Raw genomic sequence first — 12413 nt, 5'->3', positions numbered from 1 at the left:
GTATCAGTAGAACGCGAGTTTTCTGCAACTTATTCAGAGAGATTTGAACTAGTGTTCGCTATCACATCATGAAAGCACAAAGTGGAGTTCACAGAAGACGCTTACATGGTGACCCACCTTATTACTTCAATTCGACAGGGCGCAAAGAAAGCAGCAAGGAGTGCAGACGGGGCTCTGAATAGCAGCGATAAATAGACGCTTCCCATTTAACAGCAGTGGAATTTTCCACCATGTGACGGCGACCTTCGCAGCGCATCACGTTTCATCCAATCGTTACCCTACTCAACCAATTAGGATGCAAATCCATTCAATATGGCATTTGAGACGGCAAAATTAAGTGTGACACTAGCTAACTGTATTTCACTTGAAAATGGTGAGCAGTTTGACTTAATAATTAATCTGAACACAAACCAAGAGTATTTAACTGCCCAAAAGATTTTTCATCTAGCTATCTAATTTTCTTGACACATGGGGTATGAACCTGAACATGTATAGGAACTGGAGATGGTCGGATATGGCGTTTATTTAGTTCCGAAAATATCATGTGAGTGAAGTTGTGAAGCTGGGAGAAGGCACTAAACTCGATGGCAGTATTGAAACTGCATACTAGCAAAATACCATTTGCTAAATTTAAAAGAAAATCATGTGTAGTGTGCATAGTATTTGTGTTGTCAGTAGGCCAAAGATACCCGGACAACATAGTATATCCACCAAAATTCCCAGGATGCGGCCAGAGCACACTTACTTTGATAATCTTTCTTCTTCTTTGAGTTGGGGAGACTAGGTGTGGTCAGCGCATTGCTGCCTCCACCCGGTGTGGAGGAGCCCTGCTCCTCCTTAGGGCCATCCAGTTTTATACCCTGGGGTATAAACCCGTTGTAGTCAGGAACTGGATAACTTTTCCTTCCATCACACTCTGTTGGTCCCCTTCTCCCAGTACGGTCCTTATACTGAATTTATCAACCTCCACATCAGCTGGCTCCTTAAATAAGGTCTTCCTCTCCTCTTCATACAGTGGTTTGAAAAAGTGTTTGCCTCCTTCCTGATTTCTTATTTTTTTGCATGTTTGTCACAGTTAAAGGTTTCAGATCGTCAAACAAATTTAAATATTAGTCAAAGACAACACAAGTAAACAAAAAATGCAGTTCTTAAATGAAGGTTTTTATTATTAAGGGAGAAAAAAAATCCAAACCTACATGGCCCTGTGTGAAAAAGTGATTGCCCCCCCCTGTTAAAACATATCTTAACTGTGGTTTATCAAACCTGAGTTCAATTTCTCTAGCCACACCCAGGCCTGATTACTCCCACACCTGTTCTCAATCAAGAAATCACTTAAATAGGACCTGCCTGACAAAGTGAAGTAGACAAAATGATCCTCAAAAAGCTAGACATCATGCCGAGATCTAAAGAAATTCAGGAACAAATGAGAAAGAAAGCAATTGAGATCTATCTGTCTGGAAAAGGTTATAAAGCCATTTCTAAAGCTTTGGGACTCCAGCGAACCACAGTGAGAGCCATTATCCGCAAATGGCGAAAACATGGAACAGTGGTGAACCTTCCCAGGAGTGGCCGGCCAACCGACCAAAATTACCCCAAGAGCGCAGCAACGACTCATCCAAGAGGTCACAAAAGACCCCACAACAACATCCAAAGAACTGCAGGCCTCATGTAGGGGAAAATTCACAGAACGAAAGATCTCCCTCCTAAAAGCATGATAACCAATCACAAGTCAAAATCAGACTCCACCTTAGTGAGCAGGCTGGTTCCTCCAAAACTCTCGACGATGTGTGCTAAAAGTTTATCAATATATCTGTATTAAAGTATGATATGTACCCTGTATAGTTTCAAACTGATTAACTGCTAAATTGTGCTAGGATTACACAGTGAGCCCAGCCAGCTGGCAGGGGGGGGCCCCGTCTTGAACTGTGTAGACCAAACTGTCAAGGACACGGGCAGAGCGAGATATGACTGTACAGCTGATTTCTCCAGGACTCTCGATGTTTTATGCCAGGAGTGTATCTATTTGACCTAGAACATTAATTATAGCTGAGCTTATGAAAACGCAAGAAACCACAGTGAAAACTGTCGAAATGAGAGCAAAGAATGCTACGTACATTTACTCCCTTAGAAGAGAATAATTAATGAAATGTTTAGTATATCTGTAGATTAGAAAAGTATATTAGAAGTGAATATTAATGAAATGTTTAGTTTGTCTGTATATTTTCAATGATTCCTGCTGCTTAGTTCGTCTTATAAAAGCGAAAGATACAGAGTGACGTGTATGGATGACGTGTTAGAGGGAGGGCATCCAGAACTTTCTGAGGTCTGGTAGTTTGCCAAGAGCAGGTGCGGGGTGAAGTGAGGACACGTAGTTGGCAGAATGCCCTGAACTTTGTACAGAGTTGGCAGAGCATAAGGACCGTTGGCAATTTGCCACAATGACGTTGTGGGAGGAGCGTTGGGAGGAGTTACGATAAGAAAAGTGTGGGTGATTTGCCAGAATGAGGTTTTAGGAGGAGTTGTAGGTGGAGTAACTGTGTATAAAATGGGTGTACAAATGCCAGTCGGGGTTCAGTTCTGGAGAGCTGATCCGGCTTTATGCACGTGTGCTAATAAAGTCTGATTTTCCTGAAGATCTTGCTGCCTGGTGTCGTCTTTTCCCTCGCGAAGATGTTTTTCGACAAATTGAAGATTTGGACTCTGTCGTTTCCTAGACACGACACTCACTTGCCTCAGTTAAGGTCAGTGTTCATGACTCCACCATAAGAAAGAGACTGGGCAAAAATGGCCTGCATGGCAGAGTTCCAAGACGAAAACCACTGCTGAGCAAAAAGAACATTAAGGCTCATCTCAATTTTGCCAGAAAACATCTTGATGTTCCCCAAGACTTTTGGGAAAATACTCTGTGGTCTGACGAGACAAAAGTTGAACTTTTTGGAAGGTGTGTCCCCCATTACATCTGCCGTAAAAGTAACACCGCATTTCAGAAAAAGAACATCATACCAACAGTAAAATATGGTGGTGGTAGTGTGATGGTCTGGGGCTGTTTTGCTGCTTCAGGACCTGGAAGACTTTGATAGGCTATGGCTAAGGCTATGATAAATGGAACCATGAATTCTGCTGTCTACCAAAAAATCCTGAAGGAGAATGTCCGGCCATCTGTTCGTGACCTCAAGCTGAAACAAACTTGGGTTCTGCAGCAGAACAATGATCCAAAACACACCAGCAAGTCCACCTCTGAATGGCTGAAGAAAAACTTTGGACTTTGACTTTGGAGTGGCCTAGTCAAAGTCCTGACCTGAATCCTATTGAGATGCTGTGGCATGACCTTAAAAAGGCGGTTCATGCTCGAAAACCCTCCAATGTGGCTGAATTACAACAATTCTGCAAAGATGAGTGGGCCAAAATTCCTCCACAGTGCTGTAAGAGACTCATTGCAAGTTATCGCAAACGCTTGATTGCAGTTGTTGCTGCTAAGGGTGGCCCAACCAGTTATTAGGTTTAGGGGGCAATCACTTTTTCACACAGGGCCATGTAGGTTTGGATTTTTCTCCCTTAATAATAAAAACCTTCATTTAAGAACTGCATTTTGTGTTTACTTGTGTTGTCTTTGACTAATATTTAAATTTGTTTGATCTGAAAAATTTAAGTGTGACAAACATGCAAAAAAATAAGAAATCAGGAAGGGGGCATGTCTTACTGTGCAGCAATACATGTGGCACTGTCTCTACCTCTCCACATCCCTCACATTTTACCATCCTCTGTTTTTTAATGAGAGCCATACTACTCCCAAATCTACAATGTCCCAGCTGCAACGTAGTCATCTTAACCTCATTCCTTCTGCTCAGGTTTACTTTCCTCGTCCTTCTGACACTAGGCTGAATTCCAAAATAATGCCTACCCCTATTCTCCTCCTTCCATTCCTTCTGCCATTTATTATTCAACCCCTCTCTGATTAAACTCCCGCACTCAGAGTGGCTATAGGGCACAGAGACATCTACAGACTCCCTCCCTAAAGCTGCCTTGGCAGCCCTATCTGCAGCCTCTTTTCACCCCCACATGAGCTGGTACCCAAAGGAACCCCACCCGTCCTCCCTGCTTCACTACTCTATTTAGTTGGATCATAATTTCCCCCATTAGCCCTCAACCCCCCCCCCCTTAGTGCTGACAGAACAGCAGCTGAGTCTGAGTAGACAACAGCCTCAATTTCCCTCCCCTCCCCAAACCACTCTAGTGCCCAAAGCAGGGCCACCAGCTGACTGACTGACTGACTGACGTCTGTCAGCCGCCTGCTCTACCCCCACCCCCCCAGCCCTTTCCCCCACCCTCAAAAACTCCCAGTGATCTTCTAACAGCATGTTTGTAGAAAGAGCAGGGCATATTCCTTTTAGCTTAGCCCAGTCGTTCAGAGCCAACTTAATTTGTCCCAGCCTCAGCGGAGTCGCCTAGTCAGTGCCAATATCTCTTCCAGTGATATGACATTAATATGCGTCAGCATCTCATATCCTACTCCATCCCCTCCTGGAGCTGAGTTCTGTCCCGATTGAATTGCATTCCTCAGTTCATGGAGGGAAAAGAAAACACTGTAGTACTCTTAACACAAATCTATCCACAAACTCTTCTATTACCCATGTTTTAAAATAAATAAAATAAATAAATATAAATTGTACAACCTCCTCCTAGTTGGATAATGCATCCCATAATGCAATGTGGTGGTCCTCAACGTTCGCTGATTATTATTATTTTTTTTTAATGGCGGACCATGGCAGCGGGATGGCCACAAGTTGGAGCTTGGAATGAAGGAAAGAGGAACGAGGCAGGACGAGAGGTTTGCTTTTCAACTTATTTGTATGGTTTTTCGAGCAGTTTGGATTGCTGATGAATGGACTTTGAAATTGAAATTTATAAAATCACAGATTGGGGAAGTGAAGGCAGTGAGAATATCAGGGGGGGGGGTGTGTAATTGTAGTGTAGGGGAAAATTCACAGAACAAAAGATCTCCCTCCTAAAAGCATGATAACCAAACCAGTCAAAATCAGACTCCACCTTAGTGAGCAGGCTGGTTCCTCCAAAACTCTCGACGATGTATGCTAAAAGTGTATCAATATATCCATATTAAAGTATGATATGTACACTGTATAGTTTCAAACTGATTAACTGCTAAATTGTGCTAGAATTACACAGTGAGCCAGCCAGCTGGGGGGGAGGCGTCTCGAACTGTCAAGGACACGGGCAGAGCGAGATATGACTTTACCGCTGATTTCTCTGGGACTCTCGATGTTTTATGCCAGAAGGTCTATTTGACCTAGAACATTAATTATAGCTGAGCTTATGAAAATTCAAGAAACCACAGTGAAACTGTTGAAATGAGAGCAAAGAATGCAACGTACATTTACTCCCTTAGAAGAGAATAATTAATTAAATGTTTAGTATGTCTGTATATTTGCAATGATTACTGCTGCTTAGTTCGTCTTATAAAAGCGAAAGATACAGAGTGACGTGTATGGATGACGTGTGTGTTAGAGGGGGCGCATCCAGAACTTTATGAGGTCTGGTAGTTTGCCAAGAGCAGGTGTGGGGTGAAGTAAGGACAGGGCGAGTGCTGAACTTTGTTCGTAGTTGGCAGAACGCCCTGAACTTTGTACAGAGTTGGCAGAGTTGGCAATTTGCCACAATGACGTTGTGCACATCTGTCATGCACATCTGAAACATTTTAATATTGTGTCTTTTTTTGTATAATGTGTATATGGTATAACACTGCCATCTGGTGCCTATATAAATGACCTACACTACATTATGAGAGTGAAATAGAATTGGTAGGTGCAGGATGGATGATATACCAACATAAAAATTCCATGTGAAATTTCTTAGAGAAATTGAATGACAACAAAGTCAAATGCAAATTGTGCATTTAAAAGCAAACTATGTAAACAAAACCATACAGCCATAGATCTACCATTTTGGCAGATAGCTATATACATACATTCAGCTCCATAAATATTTGAACATTGACAAAGTCATTGTTATTTTACCACAGAATTCTGGAGTTGGAAGTAAATAATGAATATGACTTGCAGACTTTCAGCTTTCATTTGAGGGCATTTACATCTAACAGTGTAGGAATTACAGCCCTCTTTATACATAGTCTCCCCAATTTTAGGGGCTCAAAAATAATTGGGCAAATTAACCTTATCATATATTACAATTATATTTCTTTATACTTGGCTGCATTTCCTTTGCATGCCATGACGTCCTTATGTCCGTGACCTATGAACATTATCAGAGTCTGGATATCTTGTTTTCAGGTTGTTCTACAAGTGATACTAAAACTCGCATTTGAATGGATCTCTATGGGAATTGTGGGGTGGGACTAGATTCAGCTGTAAATTTTGCTGATACAATATAGAACACATTTGTTAGCTAAATGGCTTTAAGTCATCAAGAGTCCAAGGTATCAAATGAGCCTCAAACCCTCATGCTGCCGGCAGATATGGAGTAGATATGGATGGATCACTTCAAGGGTTGTTTGCTGTGAATAATTGTCCTACTGAACCCAATACACAAAACATATGGGGTACATGACTGCAGTTCCATCACCAGTGTAGCCACAATAAGATCTACACAGTCATTGGGCCCTTGAGCAAGGCCCTGAACCCTGCATTGCTCCAGGGGAGGATTGTCTACTGCTTATTCTAAATGAACTGTAAAATGTGATAAAATTTTACATGGATAAAATGTAATGTAATATAGTAAGGAGCTGCTGAAAACCAGCGCTGCGTGGACTAAAGACCTCAAGATCATCTGCATACATAATATGGTTAACTAAAGTATTACCAATCATGCACCCAGTATTACAGGCTTTCAATTGCTTAGACAGATCATCCATATATAGATTAAAAAGAACTGGGGACAAAATTCCCTCTTCCCTGACACCATTGCTAACCCCAAATGGGGCTGAGACACTATTGCCCCAGTTTACTTGCATAGTCTGGTGTGCATACTAATAAGCCAGAATTCTCACAATGTAATTGGGCACCCCTCTTTGACTCAATTTAACAAACAACTTTCTATGACTAACACGGTCAAAAGTTTTGGAAGCATCAATAAAACACATAAGAACTGATGAGTTTTGACCTCTATATTTATTTAGAATTTCCTTTAAGGCATATATACGCAAGTCAGTGCCATGTTTAGCTTTAAACCCAAACTGGTTATCTGTGGAGTTAATAAATGGGCTAAAGCTATGGACCTGTAGTTGTCTAGGCTATGTACTTTACCAGCTTTTTCCTTAATGACTGGCACTAATAAAACAGACAGCATTGAATCTGGAAACAAACCATGAATCATAAAGCCAGTAAAACAAATAGCAAGAAGAGGAGGTATTCTGCAGACTGGCATGTTTACGGTGTAATCTGATCTAATCCACTTGTTTTGTTATCAGATATCTTGTTCATAGCTTGGTACACCTCATGTGGCATACTCACCATTGAATCATAACTCTTAATATTGTCTGCCTTATACAAATCAATTTTGACACAGTTAAATAAGGTACTATATTGCTTGGAAGGCTAGCACCAATGTTTTGAATTTGATGTGAGCCATGACAGGCAGCCAGTGGACAGAAGTAATCAGAGGGGTGATGGAAGGTTGAAGACCAGACAAGCTGTTGCATTCTGGATGAGTTGGAGGGGTCTGATGCCGGATTCTGGAAGGCCAGCCAGGAGAGAGTTGCAGTAGTCCAGGCGGGTCAAAACCATTGCTTGGACCAGGAGCTGGGTTGAGTAGGGGGTGTGAAAGGGGCGGATTCTCCGGATGTTGTATAGGAGGAATCTGCATGACCGGGTCACCGCCGCAATGTTCTCATCCATCATCATGCTGAGGTTCCTTGCACAGGGTGATGCTGTCGTCTCACTGAGGAATCCCCCAGGGAAATGGGAGAGATCCAGATGGGGAGAGGTTAAGATAATTTCAGTCTTACCTGGGTTGAGCTTTACATGGTAGTTGTCCAACCAGCTCTGGATATCACTCAGGCAAGCAGAGATGCAGGCTTCAAACCTGTGTGTCAGATGGTGGGAAAGAGACGAAAAGTTTGGTAGCAGTGGTAGGACAGACCATGAGCAGTAATAACAGGGCGGCCAAGGGATCTAGTGTAAAGGGAGAAAAGAAGTGGGCCCAGGACTGAGCCCTGGTAAAGATGCTTTACAGTTGTTAAGAACTCTCACTTCTTTCCAAAAAATAACAACATTGTTACTTAGCAGCTTCTTAGCCATGGAATCAGTCCTCATGGCTTGTTCAATTTTACAAAGGAAGCGAATGGCACACTTATACCTTGCATTAGTGAGCTTCTTGTACTCAAGCACATGCCCTTGTCTGGGTCTGCCTGCCATAGCCCATGATTTAAAGGCTTCACAGGTTTCAGCATGTACTTATCTACATACTCATTCCAACCAGGTCTGATGTTATGCATCTTATTTTTGTGCTTGTAGTAGGGCTTACTGCCTTCATACAAAGCACTGACTATATTATTATACATGGAGCAGAGATCTCTCCTATGCTCCACATTCTCACACTACACATAATTGCATCTCTAGGTCAATGAATATTACTTACTTTGTAAGGGTTGGCCAGTCCAGTTTTCTGTGCTGACACGATTTCCATTTCTAGATAGTACAGGTCGATGTTCAACATTTATTGACAAAGCAAAAGGAATATGATCAGTCAATGCTGCCCGATACAAAATACTCATGCACCCCAATGAAGCATGTGCATCAGCTGTACTAATACAATGGTCCAACCATGACGTAGTGTGCCTGGCCTCACTAATGTATGTATAACTATCTGCAGGCAAAAACATTTTACTTGACAGAATAAAATTATTATCTTGACGGAACCGGGGCCATGTAATTGGTAAATAATGAGTTCCTGTTCGAGATATCGGCGTTCATATCCCCAATGCCATATATAGTAGAAAAAGTATTATTTTACAGACGGTAGGATAGGGTAGGATTTGGCGCCAACAGCATGAATCCATGGACCCAACCCAACAGTCCAGGCTGATGGCGGTGGTGTAATGCTGTGGAAAAATTTTTCTTGCCAGTAACCTTTTAGTAACTTTTTAGCAACTATTTATGTTCAATCAACACAAGTTGTGTTATTGATACAAAGTTAATGAAATTTAATTGAATTGATAATTTAACTCCAACACACAGGGCTTAAAGTTCTCAGGCACGGTGCCGGATTTCTGGTGTATGTCCGTTTTTTCCCCAAAAAAATATTTTCGCAAAATAAATAAATAAAAGATAAAACACAACAACCACTCCCTGGCCAAGTCAAGATAATTTGATAACTTTGCTACATTCCCCCTAAAATGATAGTACAGTGCATCCGGAAAATATTCACATTCACTTTTCCCACATTTTGTTATGTTACAGCCTTATTCCAAAATGGAATAAATTAATATTTTTCCTCAAAATTCTACACACAACACCCCATAATGACAACATGAAATTTTAGCAAATTTATTAAAAATAAAAAACTAAGAAATCACATGTACATAAGTATTCACAGCCTTTGCCATGAAGCTCAAAATTGAGCTCAGGTGCATCCTGTTTCCACTGATCAACCTTGAGATGTTTCTACAGTTTAATTGGAGTCCACCTGTGGTAAATTCAGTTGATTGGACATGATTTGGAAAGGCACACACCTGTCTATATAAGGTCCTACAGTTGACAGTGCATGTCGGAGCACAAACCAAGCATGAAGTCAAAGGAATTGTCTGTAGACCTCCGAGACAGGATTGTCTCGAGGCACAAATCTGGGGAAGGGTACAGAAAAATTTCTGCTGCTTTGAAGGTCCCAATGAGCACAGTGGCCTCCATCATCCGTAAATGGACGAAGATCGGAACCACCAGGACTCTTCCTAGAGCTGGCCGCCTGTCTAAACTGAGCAATCGGGGGAGAAGGGCCTTAGTCAGGGAGGTGACCAAGAACCTGATGGTCACTCTGTCAGAGCTCCAGCATTCCTCTGTGGAGAGAGGAGAACCTTCCAGAAGGACAACCATCTCTGCAGCAATCCACCAATCAGGCCTCTATGGTAGAGTGGCCAGACGGAAGCCACTCCTTAGTAAAAGGCACATGGCAGCCCGCCTGGAGTTTGCCAAAAGGCACCTGAAGGACCATGAGAAACAAAATTCTCTGGTCTGATGAGACAAAGATTGAACTCTTTGGTGTGAATGCCAGGCGTCATGTTTGGAGGAAACCAGGTACCATCACCTGGCCAATACCATCCCTACAGTGAAGCATGGTGGTGGCAGCATCATGCTGTGGGGATGTTTTTCAGCGGCAGGAACTGGGAGACTAGTCAGGATTGAGGGAAAGATGAATGCAGCAATGTACAGAGACATCCTGGATGAAAACCTGCTCCAGAGCGCTCTTGACCTCAGACTGGGGCGACGGTTCATCTTTCAGCAGGAAAATGACCCTAAGCACACAGCCAAGATATCAAAGGAGTGGCTTCAGGGCAACTCTGTGAATGTCCTTGAGTGGCCCAGCCAGAGCCCAGACTTGAATCCGTTTGAACGTCTCTGGAGAGATCTGAAAATGGCTGTGCACCGACGCTCCCCATCCAACCTGATGAAGCTTGGGAGGTGCTGCAAAGAATGGGCGAAACTGCCCAAAGATAGGTGTGCCAAGCTTGTGGCATCATATTCAAAAAGACTTGAGGCTGTAATTGCTGCCAAAGGTGCATCAACAAAGTATTGAGCAAAGGCTGTGAATACTTATGTACATGTGATTTCTTAGTTTTTTTAATTTTAATACATTTGCAAAAATAAAAATAAAAAACTTCTTTCATGTTGTCGTTATGGGGTGTTGTGTGTAGAATTATGAGGAAAAAAATGAATTTATTCCATTTTGGAATAAGGCTGTAACATAACAAAATGTGGGAAAAGTGAAGCGCTGTGAATACTTTCCGGATGCACTGTATATATAGGAGAATTTAATTCCATGTAATATATAACATCCCTTCTTTTGTAACATGCAACAGGGTCTTAAAACATAAATATCATAACACAATCCCACGTGTCTTTGTTTTTGTTATGGATGTGGACTACCAAACTACTAAACAGTACTAACAGGCTATTTAGAGTATTTAAATTCAACGAATCAGCCAACCAGCTTAACACAGTTCAATCACTTCAGCCCAACAATATTTAATCACTTACCTCTAGCAATATTTGTTATTTTAAAATTCCCATGTCAATTACATGTTTTCATAATAGTAAACAATTAATTTATAATTGATAATTTATTTGTATCTAAATACGAGAAATAAAAATAAAAATGCCGGCAATTAATTATTTTCTTGTCTAATACTTTTCAATTAACTTCTTCTTGATCATTCTTAACATTACCCACTTTTTTCCCCCCAGTATAAATGATGAGACAGTTTTGTTTCTAAACCTTTATTCCAGAAGCTGGTGTCCCCACTTTAAATGTGCCAAGTTAAAATGTCACATAAAATGTCAAATATTTTCAACAAGAAAAAGCACTACACTGCAGTGTTTTGTTACAAAATGTTCATTTCAGCAACAAAATGTGGTCCATTATCAGAGCTGATCTTATCTGTTGATCAAAACCTGTTAGGTTTTGTGTAATTTGTGTGTTCATGTATTGCATTCTGTCTATGTCATTAGCGTTTCCATGTTTTTGTTACCTCCGCGCACACCATAGCCACCCTGTCAGTTCATAATCCATTCATTTGTTTCACATGTGTTTCACCTGATTGCTATTCCCTCTCGTTTACTGTATTATTTAAACCCCTCAGTTTGTATGTCCCATTGCCAGGTTGTTATGTGTTTATTCTATACCTTCCAGCGTTTTTGGCTTGATATCTGTTACGACCTGTTTTGCCCCCGACCTCCGAGTTTTGTTTATCCCGCTTATCTTATTTTGAACCGTAGCTTTTCAACCCTTTTCTGTACCTCGACTTTTGTTTCTGGATTTTGTATTTGTCTGATTAGCCTATTTGCTTTCGACCCTCCGCCTGTGACTTTGACTCAATTACCTCTGATACATCCGTTCGCTGTAATTCCAACCTACTGCTTGAACTTTTGATAACAAACTGCTTGATCCTTTGCTGGCTTTTGACCCTCGCATGTTTCACCTGCTACCAGAAAATAAAAACTTTATTTACAAAGAAATTCCTGTCGTCGTCTCGCTTCTGGATCCCCTGTTCTGAGTGCCTGAGAAACACTTCTTTGCACAAAATTTTTTCACTGATTTGGCATCTGGACTAATTGTGGGTACTAGCATGTACCTTTTCCTCTGAATCCACTTGATCATGTCCACATAATCTATCATGAGGTGTCTAAATGGCCCATCAGGTGGTGGAATGTGGCCTATTGGCACTGAAA

At 41.5% G+C, this 12413-nt stretch overlaps 1 protein-coding gene across 2 annotated transcripts in view; it reads right to left on the bottom strand.

The window, feature by feature from the left end:
* The window catches only part of slc38a4 (solute carrier family 38 member 4), a 101648-nt gene extending 100821 nt beyond the window's left edge, over window positions 1-827 (bottom strand). Inside the window, exon 1 of one of the 2 annotated variants that reach the window (XM_061251194.1) lies at window positions 746-827. The gene's annotated coding sequence lies outside the window, so the exon portion shown is untranslated. Of the gene's footprint in view, window positions 1-117; window positions 206-745 lie in introns of those variants that run through there. The other variant, XM_061251192.1, reaches the window with a different exon arrangement.
* Window positions 828-12413: the final 11586 nt, after the last annotated feature.

The sequence above is a fragment of the Conger conger genome, chromosome 8 (genome assembly GCF_963514075.1).
Source record: "Conger conger chromosome 8, fConCon1.1, whole genome shotgun sequence".
NCBI classification, from domain to species: domain Eukaryota; kingdom Metazoa; phylum Chordata; class Actinopteri; order Anguilliformes; family Congridae; genus Conger; species Conger conger.
Note: the sequence above shows the minus strand (reverse complement) of the source record. Positions and strands in the feature narration are given on the sequence as shown.